Genomic DNA, 16,078 nt, shown 5'->3' with positions numbered 1-16,078 from the left:
GGTGGGCTCAGCGCGCGCCGTGGGGGAAGAGGGGCGGGGGTCCGGGAAGAGGGGACGGGCGGCACTCACGTAGACCGGCAGCGGCCACGGGTAGACGGCGGGCTCGGCCCCCACGGGCGACTCCAGCCTCAGCTCCAACTTCTCCCCCATGTCTTCGCGCGCGGCCCCCGCACCAGGCTAGTCTGGCGGTTAGGGGAGGGGCAGGGCGCCGCCGGCGGGGGCGGGGCAGGCGGTCAGGCGGGAGGCTGAGGGGAGGGAGCCTGGCCTGGGCCTCAGCCGCCGCCGCCGCCGCCGCCGCGCTCCCGTCCGGGCTCCGGCTCCCTCTTTGTGGTCACAGGCCCGGGGCCTCCAGCTCTGCTGCCAACTCCGGCCGGTGTGAGGGGAGCACAATGAGCCGGGGCCGGACTGAACCACTCACTCGTGGCGAGCGCCGCCCACCCCGTGGACACGCCCCCTCCCACGCACGCACGCACGCACGTCTTCGGCTGCCCCCGGCCACCCCCACCGGCCCGAAGTGGGGATCCGGGGAGACACCTCGGGGCCTGGGGTGGCGGGTTCAACTCCCGACCTTGACGTACCGTGACACCCCCCCCCCCGCCCCAATAATAAGACTATAATTCCTCATTAGATATGACAGCCGGAATCCCGGCTTCTGTTCACAAAAATGCCGTGTATTTAGCCTATGCTAGGCACCAGACCCTGGATGCTCAGTACTGGCAAAAAAGGAAATGCCCTGACCTCATGGCGCTGCCATTTTAATTGGAATAGTAGTGACAATGGTCAAGGGAGAAAATAAAGTGTCATCATCGCCACGGGGATGGTTAATCTCACGTGTGCACTGCGTGGGGCCCCGGCAACCACAAACATTATTCCAGATGTGGCCAGGAAGGCATTTTTCAGAAGAGATGAACACTGAAATTGGTCCACTTTGAGTAAAGGAGATTGTCAATGCCGCGGCGTGGGTGGGCCTCGTCCATCAGTTGAAGGACTGGAGAGAAAAATGAAGTTCCGTAGAAAGAGGGAACGGTTCCTCCAATGGCCTTGGGACATCAGCTCTTGCCTGTGTCTCCAGCCCAGAGTCCTGCCCTGACTTGCCTGCCTCATGGTCACATGAGTCAACTCCTTAAAACAAAACTATATATGTAAAAATACTGAATATATACAAGCCTATTAATTTGTATATGTGTGTATACATATTATATATATGTATACACATATGTTTATATGTGCGTGCGTTTGTAGTATATGTGTAAGTACTATATACAGTATACATACAAGCCTATATATTTGTGTGTATATATTGTATACATGTATGTATGTGTATATATATAGTATACATATTATAAATGTGAACATGCTGTATATATACACACACCCATATATTGATATATGGGCGTGTATATATACAGTATATGTACACTGTATGTATGTATGTATACAGTGTATATTTATATATAGGTGTGTATATATGTTGTATACCTGTATCTGTATATGTTTCTAGGTATTATATGTATATATGTATATACTATTATATACACACTTGCGTATGTATTTATATGTATGTGTATGTACATGTGCATATTTACATATAGGTGTGTATGTGTGTGTATACATTGTATATATGTATGTGTCTATATCTTATATATATGATATATGTATGTATATATACGATGAATTTATATATACAGTACATATATATTTCTATGCTATATGCTTTCATATGTAGGTGTATATGTGTGTCTATATGTACGTGTATGTATTGCATATATTATATGTGTATGTATGTATACTGTCTATATACACACCTAGATATCTTTGTATGTGTGTATATATGTATGATATATATGTACCTAGGTGTGTATATTGCATGTGTTATACGTATATGTACATACTATATATATACAAACTATGCATTTTATATGTGTGTATGTATAGTGTATATGTCTTTGTGTATTGTATATATTATGTGTATATGTGTGTATACATACTGTATATATACAAACTATGCATTTTACATGTGTGTATGTATAGTGTATATGTCTGTGTGTATTGTATATACTATATGTGTATATGTGTGTATGCATACTGCATATATACACAGCTGTATATTTTTGTATGCGTGTACATATGTACGTGTGTGTGTGTATACACACACACACCCTATGGATTCTGTTTGTCTGGAGAACCCTCACTGATACGGACACTTATGACAATTGAGTACCTGCTCTTTGCCAGCCAGGGAGCCAAAGGCTTGTCCTTTCGGTGTCTGCCTTAAGTGTCACAAGTCCCAGGAGGGAAGGTGATGCGGCTCCTACCAGTGGAGGTGCCTCAGGGTCAGAGAGGTGCACAGGGCGGGGGGCTGGAGCCTGGTGGAGCCCAGGTGGAGTTCTAGCAGCAGTACAGCCTAGCAGTCCCACTTCCCCGGGTGCTTCTCACAAAGACGCCGAGGGAGAGACGGGACCTGAAGGAGGGGATGAGGAAGCTTCCGTGGGTCCGCAAGCCCAGACCAAGGCTGACTCGTCAAGGGTGTTAGAGGTCAGGACTGTGGTTACCCTGGGGGTGGGCTTACACAGAGCCATTCACATTCTGAAAAAGCATCCATTCTGCTCTTGTGTGTATGTCTACCCCCCTCCCCCAAATCTTTTAAAAACAGATTCTCTTGGTTGCTGGGAACACACACGGGGAAGTTGTGTGTGAGGGGGTGTGATCCAGGGGACAGGGAGGAGAAGCCCCCCACTCGTAGGGCCAGGAGTGGCTCAGCTTTGTGAGCTGAGGATGGCCCACGAGGTCCCAGAGAGAAGGGTCCCTGCTCTGTCCCTGCTCTGTGCACCCCACTCCCAGCCTGAGAAGCCCAGAGCCACCCCCCCCCCGCCCCCGCAACACACACACACCAGGGAGGAGAGCCAGTCACCCTGGCTCCCAGGCTCTGGCTCCAAGGCTCCCGGCACTACGAGCTATTTTCAGCTTTCATGCCCTAGGACACGGCCAGAGCTATTGTCTCCGGAAACTCTCTGTCTCTCGCCCGCCCTCCCTCCCTCCCTCCTCCGCTTCTTCCCCTCCCGCTCCATCTGTCCTCCCCTCCACCCGGCATTTCTACACAGGATGGCTCACAGACAGCTGCTCCCCGTGCCCACCTGCCACCATTCGATGGATGTCAAAGCAAGCCCTGGGGACTTCCCTGGAGGTCCAGTGATTAAGACTCCGAGCTTCCACTGCAGGGGGCGCGGGTTCGATCCCTGGTCAGGGAAATAAGATCCCACATGCCGCACGGCACGGCCAAAAAAAATAAATGAATAAAAAATAAAGTTATAGTGATGAAACAGCCCTAGTGGTGCAAGGATGGGACGTATAGCTCTATGGTATAGAATAAAGGTCCGGAAACAGATATATGAGAACTTGATATGACAGAAAGTGGGGAAATTAAGGAGTTTTCAATAAATGGCATTAGGACAATTGCATATCCATGTGGGAAAAAGTAAATTAGAAAAAAAAAAAAGCAAGCCCTGGTCAGGTGTGACCTTGGGCCCAGGGCCATTGGCACACGTTGTCATGTGGGACGTTCTTCCTTCGACTCCTCCTTCCCTCCTGTGTCACTGTCACTTCCTCCAGAACCTTCCTGGACTCCCCTACACAAGCCCGGGGTGTACCCTCACCCGCCCTGGATCACCAGAATTCCAATCCCGGCCCACCCTTCCCTGCCAGGTAAAGAACTGTGCATGGTCAATAAGACCGTAGAGGTCATTGGCCATTGCTACTGCAGCTGGAATTGTTACTGTGTTTAGATAGGGTGACCAACACCCGCCCCCAGTTTGCCCAGGACCGCTCAGGTTTGAGCGCTGGAACTCTGGGGAAACCCTCAGTCCCGGGGAAGCCCAAGAAGCCTGGTCAGCCTATTTAGGACGGATCTTTCACTTGATCTCCCAACCCCCGAGAGCTAGAAAGGGAATCTCCCCCCTCCTTCCATTGTAACCTTCATTCATTCATTCACTCATCCCTTTATTCAACTCCTTTATTCAGCAAGAATTTATGAAGCATCTACTACACAGCAGACACTCTTCTAGGTGCTGGGGACATAACCGCATCCCTGTCCTCAAAGAGCTCACGTTCTAGCGAGGGCAGCAAACAGTCAACTGAGAAGGTGTGACTTATTACATGGGGATGATGTCTCGGAGACCACTGCAGGGCAGGGGAGGTGGGAGAGGAAAGGGGCAGTTCTAAATGCAGGCGCTGACGGGATTGGGACAGACCCTGCCCTGGGCCAGGCTGGTTGCTTCAACACAGCTGTCCTCGCCCAGGGCCATCCTGTGCCTCACCCAGTTCTTCCGTGATGTGTGGGGAAAATCTGTGGTTGTCACAACTGGGGGGGAGGGGCCCCTGGAATCAAATGGGTGCGGCCAGGGATGCTGCTAAACCCCACACAGTGCCCAGGAGGGGCCCTCAGCAGAGGATGACCCGCCCCGAATAACCCCAGTGCCATGGGGGAGGCCCTGCACTAATATGATTCAGACCCGCTGGTGCCCCCAGCTTCCTGCACAGGCAGGGACTCTAACCGGGTCACCTTTCTATCCTGAGGTGACCTAGAGTGGGGCAGCCAAGAGGGCTGAGATGAGTATCGGGGGTGAAATGACAAATCTCTGTGCCCACTCTCCCCGCCGCACCCCAGGGGCGATGGCCTCTATCTCCTCCCTGTGCAGGTAGCTTTTCCCTGAGCCATTTCTTCTTGTCAAGGTCCCTGTCGCAGGTTGGGTTCCCCGAAGATGATGTTGAGAGCAAGGATTGGAGTGCAGGTGGTTGATGTGAGACGTGCAGGAACAGATACAGCTGCCATAGGGTCCCGCAATTCCACTCCTGGGCATAGATCTGGAGAAAACTCTAATTCAAAACTATACATACACCCCTGGGATTTCCCTGGTGGTCCAGTGGTTAAGACTCCGTGCTTCCAGTGCAGGGGGCATGGGTTCCATCTCTGGTCAGGGAACTAAGATCTCACATGCTGTGTGACAATAAAAGAAGAAAGAAAGAAAAAAGGAAGAGAAAAACAGAGAGAGAGAAAGAGAGAGACAAAGAAAGAAAGAGAGAAAGAGAGAGAAAGAAAGAAAGGAAGAAAGAAAAGATACATGCACTCCAATGTTCATTGCAGCACTATTTGCAATAGCCAAGACATGGAAGCTACCTAAATGTCCACTGATGGATGAATGGATAAAGAAGATGTGGTACATATATACAATGGAATATTATTCAGCCATAAAAAGAATGAAATAATGCTATTTGCAGCAATGTGGATGGACCTAGAGATTATCATACTAAGTGAAGTAAGTCAGAAGAGAAAGACAAATATCATATGATCTCACTTATATGTGAAATCTAAAATACGACACAAACGAACTCGTCTAGGAAACAAAAACAGCCTTGCAGACATAGAGAACAGACTTGTGGTTGCCAAGGGGAAGAAAGAGTGAGGGAGGGTTGGATTGGGCGTTTGGGGTTAGCAGATGCAGACTATTAAATATAGGATGGATAAACTACAACGTCCTACTGTCTAGCACAGGGAACTATATTCAATATCCTGTGATAAGCCATAATGGAAAAGAAAAAAGTTTTATTTATAGGTTCCATCCCTAACTGAGCTGGCCCATCCCCTCCCATGGTTCTAAGTGCAGCCCGAGGCTGCAGACTTCCCACCGTGGTCTTCAGCTCCAGAGCAAGCCACCTGCAAACCACCCACATCTTCCCAGGGGCTGGCAACTCTCCTTTGCTACTGATTCCAAGACACATCCAGATAGCAAAAATGTGACCATGAAAAGAAACTCAGGCATGTTCAAATCAGGGAAATAACATTCTTATCTCTGTTCAGCACTCGCTTAATTTTAGAATAGCTTAGAGTTACAAAAAAGTTGCAAAGATCTGTACAGAGTGTACAGAGTGCCGTGGACCCTGACCCAGTACCCCTATTTCCAACACGTTAGTACGTTAGTACGACATGTTTATCCAACTAAGGAACCAAGATGGATACATTGTTATTAACTGAAGTCCACACTTTATTAGAATTTCCCTAGTTTTCCCCTAACATCCTTTTTCTGTCCCAGTCTCCTCTGGGCTGTGACATTTCTTAGACGTCCCTGGGTTTTGATACCTTGAAAGTTTTGAGGAGGACTGGTCAGGTATTTTGTCCCTCAATTTGTTTGTCTGTTTGTTTTCTGATGTTTTTCTTATGGTTGGACTGGAGTTACGGGGTTTGGGGCGGAAGATCCAGACAGAGATAAAAATGCCATTCTCCTCAGGTCACATCAAGGATACACACCATCAACGGGACTTATGACAAACGATTTTACCCTTGATCACCTGGCCAGTATCGTCTTTTTTGTGTGTGTGGCTGCATTGGGTCTTCGTTGCGTGCGGGCTTCTGTAGTTGTGGCACGGGAGCTCAGTAGTTCTGGCTCCCAGGATCTAGAGCGCAGGCTCAGTAGTTGTGGCCCATGGGTTTAGTTGATCTGCGGCACCTGGGATCTTCCCGGACCAGGGCTTGAACCTGTGTCCCCTGCATTGGCAGGCGGATTCTTTTCTTTTCTTTTTTTCTTTTGCAACCCAAACTTTAATCCCAAGGATTCTCACAAAACATATTACAAATGACAGCATGAAAAAAAAAATTGCACAGTAACTCAAAGTTCAGCTCTACAATATACTCTTAATCTGGCAGGACATTGGTATCTTGATAATCTCAAATTTCCAAAAAATATTACAAAGAGCTATGTATTCATGTACAGCAATCACAGAGGGGCCTTATGACCTAACTCAAAGGTAAACTAACTTCCTTGAAACTTCTTAGATTCTAAACTCCCTGGACAACCTCTTGTCCAGTGTGAAGACTAGTGGAATTTTTAAACCTCTAATCTAGGGTAAGGGTGCACCTTTCATTTTTACCTGCTGGCTTGTGTTCACAGCACCTTTTAAAGACTGCTTGCTTAACTACTGCTGCATACCATATCCCAGCTACAGAAAGTCTTTTCAATGTTTGCCAGTGTTGTTTCCATAATAGTAAACATCACACTTTAGGTGGGCAGGAGTTAGAGTTTTATTATCAGTCTAGGCAAGACCAAAAATTCAAAGCAAATTCAATTTTGCTTAAGTGAACATTGTAAGGTAACAATTCTTCACATTACATGCCTCATATGACCCATTTCAAACCAGAGAGATTGACACCTTTATGTGTCACTGGGTCAAGAGACAAACAAATGTGAACAGCTAAAACATTTAAAAAGTGCACCAAGCTTCGGAAGTCTCAAACAAAACTTGAATTTTCTGTACATACTCTTGCCAAATGAAGTTATTGCCTGTACACCACTCCTCTTGCCAAGTGGTCTTCTATTTCCTTTCATTTGACCTAGATCGGCTAGGAGACCTAGAGAAAGATCGGGACGGCTTGTGATTTCTCTCCTGGGACAGGGATCTCTCTCTTCTCCTATATCTAGAAAGGGACCTGCTCTGGCTGACGGAGAAGGCTCTCCATCTCGGAGATGTGTGGGAGGTGGAGGACTCCTCCTCCGATAATCATCTCGAGGGCGACGACCCCAAGAAGGAGGCGGTCACGATTTTGACTTCTCTTTTCCCCATTCGACAGGTCCACTCTTACTCGGCAGCCACATAGGGTTCTCCCATCTAGTTCTCGGACAGCATCGGCTGCATCTCGGGGATCTTCACGTTCAACAAGAGGGAAGCCGGGAGGGTTTTTAGCAACCCACATACTTCAGAGTGGTCCATAATAGCCTAAAGCTCGTTCCAATTCAGCCTTGTTACCGCTGTTTCCAAGATTCCCTACATAAACTTGACAGTCCAACGGACAGGAATCACGATGCAAGACCCTCGTGACTCCTGGGTTTCACGGGCCACAGGGTGATCCCGGGCCTCTAGAATCTGGCAGCTGAATCTGCTCACACAAGTTGTCCTGTGGGGATGCTTTTCCCCCTATGTGTCCAGCCCGGGGCCCTGCTGTCTTGGCCCGTCCTCCCGGGTGAGAAGGTGAACCCCAGCTCCCTGGAGCAGACACTCAGAGCCCTGGTGACTGGACTCACGGCTGACGGGGTTGGAGCGGCGGCTGGACATGTGTGGCCAGCCTGGTGGTGTTTGGCCCCGTCTGCAGTTCCAGTTCCAGCTGAGAAAGAGCCTCCCTGTGCTATTTTCTCCTGGTTGTGTAAGGATCCCCGGTGTCATTTGACAGAAATGTAGATGGTGTGTTCTTTCTCTCTTTTCTCCCTGCTTCCTCTCCTCCCTCTCTCCCTCCCTCTCTCCCTCCCTCTCTCCCTCCCTCTCTCCCTGTCCCTCTTTCCCTGTTCTGCTCTCCCTCTACCTCTTTCCCTCTCCCTCTCTCTCTCCATCTGACTCTCCCTCTCCCCCCCCCCTCTTTCCTCTCCCTCTTCCCTCTCGCTCTCCCTCTCCCTCTTCCCTCTGCCTCTCCCTCTTCCCTCTCCCTCTCTCCCTCTGCCTCTTTCCTCTCCCTGTTTCCTCTCCCTGTTTCCTCTCCCCGTTTCCTCTCCCTGTTTCCTCTCCGTTTCCTCTCCCTCTTTCCTCTCCCTCTTCCCTTTCCTCTCTCCCTCTCCCTCTCTCCCTCCCTCTCTCCCTGTGCCTGTTTCCCTGTCCTTGTTTCCTTGTTCCGCTGTGCCTCTACCTCTTTCCCTCTCCCTCCCTCCCTCTCCCTCTCCTTCCACCTCCTTCCCTCTCTGGAGAGGGAAGGAGGTGGAAGGAGAGGGAGAGAGAGCAGGAGAGGGAGGGGGAGAGGGAGAGAAAGGGGGGGAGAGGGAGAGAGGGATAGAGGGAGGGAGGGAAAGACATCTCTCCCTTCCTCCCTCTCTCTCTCCCTCCCTCTGTCCCTCTCCCTCCCTCTCTCCCGCTCCCTCCCCCCCTCCCTCTCCCTCTAACTTTCCCTCTCCCTCCGTCTCTCCATCTCCCTCACTCCCTCCCAGAGAGGGAGAGATGAGATGGAGGGAGAGGCAGAGACAAGGGAGAGGGAGAGAGGGAGAGGGAGAGGGAGGGGGAAGAGAGGGAGAGAGAGAGATGTCTCTTCCTCCCTCCCTCTCCCTCTCTCCTCCTTCTCTCTCTCTCTCCCTCACCCTCTCTCCCTCTCCCTCCCTCCATCACTTTCCCTCCTTCTCCCTCTCCCTCCCTCTCCCTCCCTCTCCCTCTCCCTCTCTCCCTCCCAGAGAGGGAGAGACAGAGGGAGAGGGAGCGGGGGAGAGAGGGACACGGAGAGGGAGGGAGGGAGACAGAGAGGGAAGCAGGCACCCTCTCTCCTTCTCCCACTCCCTACATCCTTCTCCGACTCCCCCTCTCCTTCGCTCCCTCCCTCTCCTCTCCCTCCGTCTCTCCCTCTCCTTCCCTCCCTCTAGGAGAGGAAGAGGAAGGGAGGGAGAGGGAGAGAGGGACGTGGAGGGAGAGGGAGAGGGAGAGAAGTCTCGACCTCCTTCCCTCTCCCTCCCTCGCCCTTTCCCTTCCTCTCTCCCTCTCCCTCCCTCTCCCTCTCTCTGTCTCTCCCTCTCCCTCCGTCTCTCCCTCTCCCTCACTCCCTCCCAGAGAGGGAGAGATGGAGGAAGAGGCAGAGACGAGGGAGAGGGAGAGAAGGAGAGGGACAGATGGAGGGAGGGGGAGAGGGAGGAAGAGGGAGAGAGGGAGAGGGAGAGGGAGGGGGGAGAGAGGGAGAGAAGAAGGAGAGAGGGAAAGGGAGGGAGGAAGAGACCTCTCTCTCTCTCCCTCTCTCCCCCCTCCCTCTCCCTCTCCCTCTCTCCCTCTCCCTTGTCTCTGCCTCTTCCTCCGTTTCTCCATCTCTGGGAGGGAGTGAGGGAGATAGAGAGACGGAGGGAGAGGGAGAGTTGGAGGGAGAGGGAGGAGAGGGAGGAGAGGGAGGAGAGGGAGGAGAGGGAGGGAGGGAGAGGGAGAAAGGGAGGGAGAGAGGGATAGACGGAGGGAGCGAAAGATGTCTCTCCCTCTCTCCCTCTATCCCTCTCCCTTCCTCCCTCTCCTCCCTTTCCCTCTCCCTCCGTCTCTCCATCTCCCTCACTCCCTCCCAGAGAGGGAGAGATGGAGGGAGAGGCAGAGACAAGGGAGAGGGAGAGAGGGAGAGGAGGAAGGAGGGGGGAGAGAGGGAGAGAGAGAGAGGTCTTTTCCTCCCTCCCTCTCCCTCTCTCCTCCTTCTCTCCCTCTCTCCCTCCATCACTTTCCCTCCTTCTCACTCTCCCTCCCTCTCCCTCTCCCTCTCTCCCTCCCAGAGAGGGAGAGACAGAGGGAGAGGGAGAGGGGGACAGGGAAAGAGAGACAGGGATGGAGGGAGGGAGAGAGAGAGGCAGAGAGGGACAGGGGTGGAGGGAGGGAGAGAGGGAGGCAGAGAGGGACAGGGAGAGAGGGAGAGGGAGAGAGGGACAGGGAAAGAGAGACAGGGATGGAGGGAGAGAGGGACAGGGAGAGAGGGAGGGAGAGAGGCAGAGGGAGGGATGGAGGGAGAGGGAGAGTGAGAGGCAGGGAGGTAGAGGGAGGGAGGGAGACAGGGAGACAGAGAGGGAGACAGGGAGAAGGGCTGATGGGGGCTCCCTCCCCCTCCCATCCTCTCCCCACTGCTTTCTCTTTTTTCTGCTTCAACAAACACCAGGCGCCTTTTAGATCAGCCCTGAAGTCAACGTTGATGCTTGGACGGCCTGACCTCCCTGCTGCCTTCCAGCCCAGGACCACAGCTGGGAGATGAAGTCTGTGGGGCCCTGGGCAGCGGCGGCGGCGGGCTGGCACAGGCACCTCCTCTGATGCCCAATCTCTCCTGGCAGCCGCCAGCTCCCCTCCCTGACTCCCCAACATTTGGGGCTTTTTAAATATGTGTCGATAATGCCATGAGCTACTATTTAACTTTTCCACGAGGACCCATCTCCCGAAATGCAGTGGTTTTCAGCCTTGGCTGCACTAGGGAACCCCCAGGGAAGGGAGAGACATCTGTACCTCCCTCTCTCTCCCTCTTCCTCCGTATCTCCTTCTGGCTCTCTCCCTCTCCCTCTCCCTCTCCCGCTCCCTCTCCCTCTGGGGTGATGCCCAATGAGCTCAGATTCGCAGATGTTCCCCCCATCCCCTCTCTGTGCCTTGCGTGGGGTCTGGGCCTTCTCACTGTGGCCCGGGTACGGCCTTGACATTCAGGCATCGGTTCCTGCAAGGACACTTGCGTTTGGTCCATACCGCGTGTGGCTGCAGTCTGTTCTTCTCCCTTTTAGCATCTTCAGTAGATGGGGGCTGTGCATGAGCCCTTCATCTTCCCCGCAGACACCACTGGTGCTTGCTTGGCCTCGCGGGTGATGCGGGGGGCACGGGGGACAGTCCTGTGTCCCGACCTTCTTGGGCTGCAGAGAGGCCACGTTGGTCCTGTGGTGACTGGGGGCTCCCAGGAGAACCCCACCGCAGACCTGGAGAGGTGGCCCCAGAGAAGGTGGCGTACGCCTGGGGCCGGGCCTCACCAGCCAGCCCCGGGCCACCTGCAGCAACAGGCCTCTCGCCGTCCAGGGGCTGGGTGTTCGGGCGCCGTGGGGATGAGCTGCTGTCTGCATGGCAGCCGAGTTTGTATTGTTGAGCCCGGGGAGGCCCCTGGGTGGCTCCTGGAGAGCCTGGTCGCATTTCTTCCTGCCCTTGGCCTTAGAGCTCATCACGGTTCACGCCGTTTCTGGTTCCAAAAGGACCTGTGTTCATAAAGACCACGTGTTAGGACAGCACCAAAGTGTCTAGAAATCCGGGCCAGGAAGAGGAGGGAGGGGGATTGGCTGTGCCCGCCAGTGGCCTGAGAGCCCTGCCCGCCCGCAGAGACCTGGCCCGGGGCCCGTGGGGAGGGCGTAGCCCACGGGCCCCAGCGCTGGCCGTCTCTGGGTTCCAGGAGAACTGCACGATCCTCGGGGAGCTGGTAAGGCTGCAGGCCCAGAAGTCCTGCCTGCTGGGGTTCAGCACGCGTGCCGACTCCGTGCTGGAGATGAACATGGCCAAGACCAGCCAGCTGGTGAACACTTTCCTAGGTAACCCCGCCTTCCCGAGTCCCAGTGGGGACGGGGGTCAGGCAGACCTTGACTGGACGTGGTGCTGCCTGAGACCCCACTGTGTCAGCCCTTGGGGGTCGCCTTCCCCAACCCTTCATTCTGCCTCGAGGGGCGTGGGGTGGGGGGCGGCTGGGGGGCTGCCACAGGGGCATAGCCGAGCCTCTCCCCTCCGCCCGCAGATGAGCTGGCCCAGAAGCTGAAGCCCCTCGGGGAGCAAGAGCGGCCGTAATCCTGGAGCTAAAGAAGGCCGAGTGCAAGAGGCGGGGCCTGCACTTTGACGGGCCCATCAACGTCTAGGACCTGCGCTACTACATGAAGCAGGGGGAGGAGACGCGCTACCACGTGGACCAGTACCTGCTCAATGAGTCCTTCCCCATGCAGGTGGTCACGCGCGGGCGGCTGGGCATCTCCCAGGAGCTGCTGGGGCTGACCTTAGACCTGGAGGAGGGCGCCAACATGTGTCACGAAGATGTGAGGCTCTACACGGTCCGGGACGCGGCCTCGGGCAAGGTCATCCATCGGCAAGTTCTACCTGGACCTCTACCCTCAGTGCATGCGTGGGGGAACCTGTCGGCCATGGGCCGGGGCTCCTCTGTGGAAGCGGGGCCTCACCCGCGTCCCTCTCCAGGGAAGGGAGGTCCGGGCACATGGCCTGCTTTGGCCTGCAGCCGGGCTGCCTGCAGTAGGATGGGAGGCGCCAGATCGCCATCGCAGACATGGTGGCCAACTTCACCAAGCCTATGCCCAACCCGCCCTCCCTGTTGCAGCATGATGAGCTGGAGACCTACTTCCATGAGTTCTGGCAAGCGATGCACCAGCTCAGCTCCCAGGAGGGTGCGGGCGCGGGGCTGCAGGCAGGGGGCGGGGAGGGCCCGGGCTCTCCCGTGGTCCTCAGGCAGGCCCTCGCCACGGGATTCTTCCACTGATGTCACCCCGCAAGTGGCGACGCCCTCGGTGTCAGTTTCCTTCATCAAACCCCACGCACTGGGCGCGTAAACAACGGAAGTGGATGTCCTCGAGACTCTGGAGGCTGGGAGCCCCAGATCAAGGAGTCAGGACTGATTACCTGCATGTTAAATACATGTATTCAAGAGTTGCCTTCAAAAAAGACAAAAGACAAGAAAGGCACGTTGCCTGCGACTCTGGTGACAGCCGGTGATGAGAACCAGAGGGTAGGCTCTGGGGCCGGGAGCGCCGCGCCCTGTGAGGCCCTGGGGCTGCTGCCAGTCTCGATGGAGGCTCAGCAAGTCCCAGTGACTTCCCCACGGGGGGGGGGGTCCCCAGCTCAGCGTCTGGGCCCAGGACCCAGTGTTCGTTCAGTCTTCCTGCGGTCAGCCCTTCGTCCTGAGAGCAATGCTCTCACAGGCTGCACTGGAGCGCGTGGGGACACTTTATTGAGCTGTGCAGCCGTCACTACTGCCCTGTTTTGGAACATTTCCCCCACCCCAAAAATGTCCCTCACGCCCTTAGTTATCATTCCCTCCCCTCCCCTGCCCCTGACAACCAGGAACCCACTCTGACTCTGTGGATCTACCTGTTCTGGACGTTTCCCCTTAGTGGGGTCATACCCTGTGTGTCCTTCTGTGTCTGACTTCTCTCGCTGAGCATCGTGTTCTCAGGGTGCATCCACGTGGCAGCGAGTGTCAGGGCTTCACACCTTTGCGTGGCTGAGGGCTGGAAAAAAGACAAACGAAAAGAAAAGCACGTTGCCTGCCAGTCTGGTGACAGGCGGTGATGAGAACCAGAGGGAAGGCTGTGGGGCCGGGAGCGCCGCGCCCTTTGAAGCCCTGGCGCTGCTGCCAATCTCGGTGGGGCATGGGCAGTGCCGTCCCCCAGGAGCTGCTGGACAAGCTCATCCAGTCCCGGCTGGCCAACCCCGGTGTGGCCGGGCCGAGGGAAAGGAAAGGGGCTCCCGGACTGCCCGGCTGAAAGCGCGGCCTGGACACAGTGCCAGCCCCCCGTCTCCTTCCTCCCGCCCTCCAGGCCTCTTCAACCTGTGCCAGATCGTCCTGGCCAAGGTGGACCAGGCCCTGCACACGCAGACGCCCTCGGACCCGGCCCAGGAGAATGCCCGCCTCTGCCAGGAGATCCTCGGGGTCCCAGCTACGCCAGGTAGCCAAGCGCGCGCCGGGCCCACCTTAGCGGTCGGTTAGTTGCTACTGCCCAGGTCAAGAGGATCGTCTGGTGGTGTGTGAAGGGGGACCGACTGACGGGCTCTGGCCGAGGCCCGCTGACCCCTGGCCTCTTCCTGCCTGGGTTCCTGGGCTGGTCCCTCCAGCTGTGGCCCGCGGAGTCCGAGGGTGGGGTGGGCGTATCTGCACATGCTTTCTGGAGAGCCTGGAAGAGGCAGGAGAGGGCTTCATAGCCCGGATGGAACTCGTCGACGAGGTTTGCCTGTGCGTGTCGGTGCGGAGACGCAGTTCACTCCCTCGTGAGCGCTTTCACCCGCTCTCTCCCCGTGCTGGAGGGCGAGCCCTGACTCATCCCTCGGAGCCTCGGGCAGCTGTCCTTGTAAGAGGCTCAGGTGTGAACCCTCGTGAGCTTCAGCAGAAAGTCGGCAAAGATTGATTTGTGTCCCTCCACTGAGTTGCCCGCAAGGTCCCCGTTTTCTACAAGTGTTGGGCCAATACTCCCTCTAGTGGCGGGGGACTCAGACAGGGCTGCTTTGAGGCCCCCGCTCTGGGGAAGGGGCACGGAGCGGCCAGGGGGCCGGGCAGGAGCCTCTCCGCGTGTGTCCCAGGGACCCACCTGCCTGCGACCTTCGGCCGCCTGGCAGGAAGCTACGACGCCCAGTCCTATGGCTACCTGTGCAGCGAGGTGTACTCCACGGACACGTTGCACACACACTTCAAGCAGGAGGGCGTCCTGAGTGGCAAGGTGAGAGGCCGGCCTGCCGTGCAGACCACCACGGAGGTCCTTGGCCTGGGCCTAGATGCTTGTGCTGCCCGCCTGGGCCTGCCAGGCTCTGAGGGCCCTGCCCTGGACCTCCTGCTCCCCTGCCCTTTGTTGAGTCACAGCAGAGGTGGCCACACCCACACCCTCAGTGAAGGGGGTGCTCCACCCTCCTGCAGCCCCGCCCCCTCTCGGCAGGTTGCCATGGACTACAGAAGCTGCATTCTGAGGCCAGGGGGCTCCAAGGATGCCAAGGGCATGGTGAAGCTCTTCCTGGGTTGCGACCCCACGCAGGATGCCTTCCTCCTGAGCAAAGGGCTGCAGGTTGAGGGCTGCAAGCTGCCGGCCTGCTGACGGCACGGGGTTTTGCCCACCCAGGCGGGCCGGGTGCCTTAGCGCCCCGTTGGGGCGGGGGAGGGGCCGCGTGTCCTCCCAGCCCCTGTGTCCCCAGCGGCCGGCCTAGGCCAAAAGTCTCCACCTGGAAGTGTCTGGAGAGCCTGGCATCAAGGCTTCCCCTTGTTGCACTAATGCAATCCCTTCCTGGGGAGCTTTCCTGCTTACAAAACGGTTCTTTGAAAACGCAGCCATTAATAAAAAGACTCTACTCCTGGTCTCTGCCTGCCGTCCCTTCCACCACAGCAGTGGCATGGGGGCCGTCACACTGGGGGGAGTTCTGACCTTGGTCAGGGATCAGCCCTGGGGCTGTGGTGACGTGTCTGGGTCACTGGGAGACGGCTCAGCTGTGAGGTGAGTTCAGACAGCGATGGTGCCCCGCACCCCAGCCGGGCAGGCTCTCCAGTGAGGGGGTGTCAGTTTCCTGCCGGGCCTCTTGCCCGTCACTGGGCTGTGATTGGCTGGAGCTGCTTCTGGCGGTGGGAACAGCTGCGGGAAGCCCAGCTGTGGCTGTCCCTGTCCCCGTGTCCTGTCCTCCTGCTCACGGCCGGCCGGCTGGCTCCCTCTGGTCATCGGCAGCTGCTGAAGTCTGGACCACAGCAAGGGGCCGCCTTCCTGGGTCCTAGCGATTCTTCCCAAAGGCCTTAGGGAAGTGGTTTGGTGGCAATAGGAATTCAGAGAGGGTGCTGCCCCACTGGAGCGCTAGGGTGGGTCTGGACCGTCCCGTGTGTCCTTCCCTGGCCTTTGAG

At 55.6% G+C, this 16,078-nt stretch overlaps 1 long non-coding RNA gene and 2 pseudogenes across 3 annotated transcripts in view; 1 reads left to right on the top strand and 2 right to left on the bottom strand.

Moving 5' to 3' along the window:
• The window catches only part of LOC137759786 (uncharacterized), a 63,448-nt gene extending 63,042 nt beyond the window's left edge, over positions 1–406 (bottom strand). For all 3 annotated transcript variants that reach the window (XR_011073199.1, XR_011073201.1, XR_011073200.1), the window contains exon 1: positions 70–406. This is a non-coding gene — a long non-coding RNA (uncharacterized lncRNA). The remainder of the gene's footprint in view (positions 1–69) is intronic.
• Positions 407–7,162: 6,756 nt separating this feature from the next.
• Positions 7,163–11,988, bottom strand: LOC137758977 (serine/arginine-rich splicing factor 3 pseudogene; annotated as a pseudogene).
• On the top strand, positions 11,987–13,715 carry LOC137758976 (thimet oligopeptidase-like; annotated as a pseudogene).
• The last annotated feature ends 2,363 nt before the right edge of the window (positions 13,716–16,078 follow it).

Source organism: Eschrichtius robustus, chromosome 2 (genome assembly GCF_028021215.1).
Source record: "Eschrichtius robustus isolate mEscRob2 chromosome 2, mEscRob2.pri, whole genome shotgun sequence".
Taxonomy (NCBI): Eukaryota; Metazoa; Chordata; class Mammalia; order Artiodactyla; family Eschrichtiidae; genus Eschrichtius; species Eschrichtius robustus.
The sequence above is the reverse complement of the archived record's forward strand: the minus strand, read 5'-3'. Positions and strand labels throughout refer to the sequence as shown.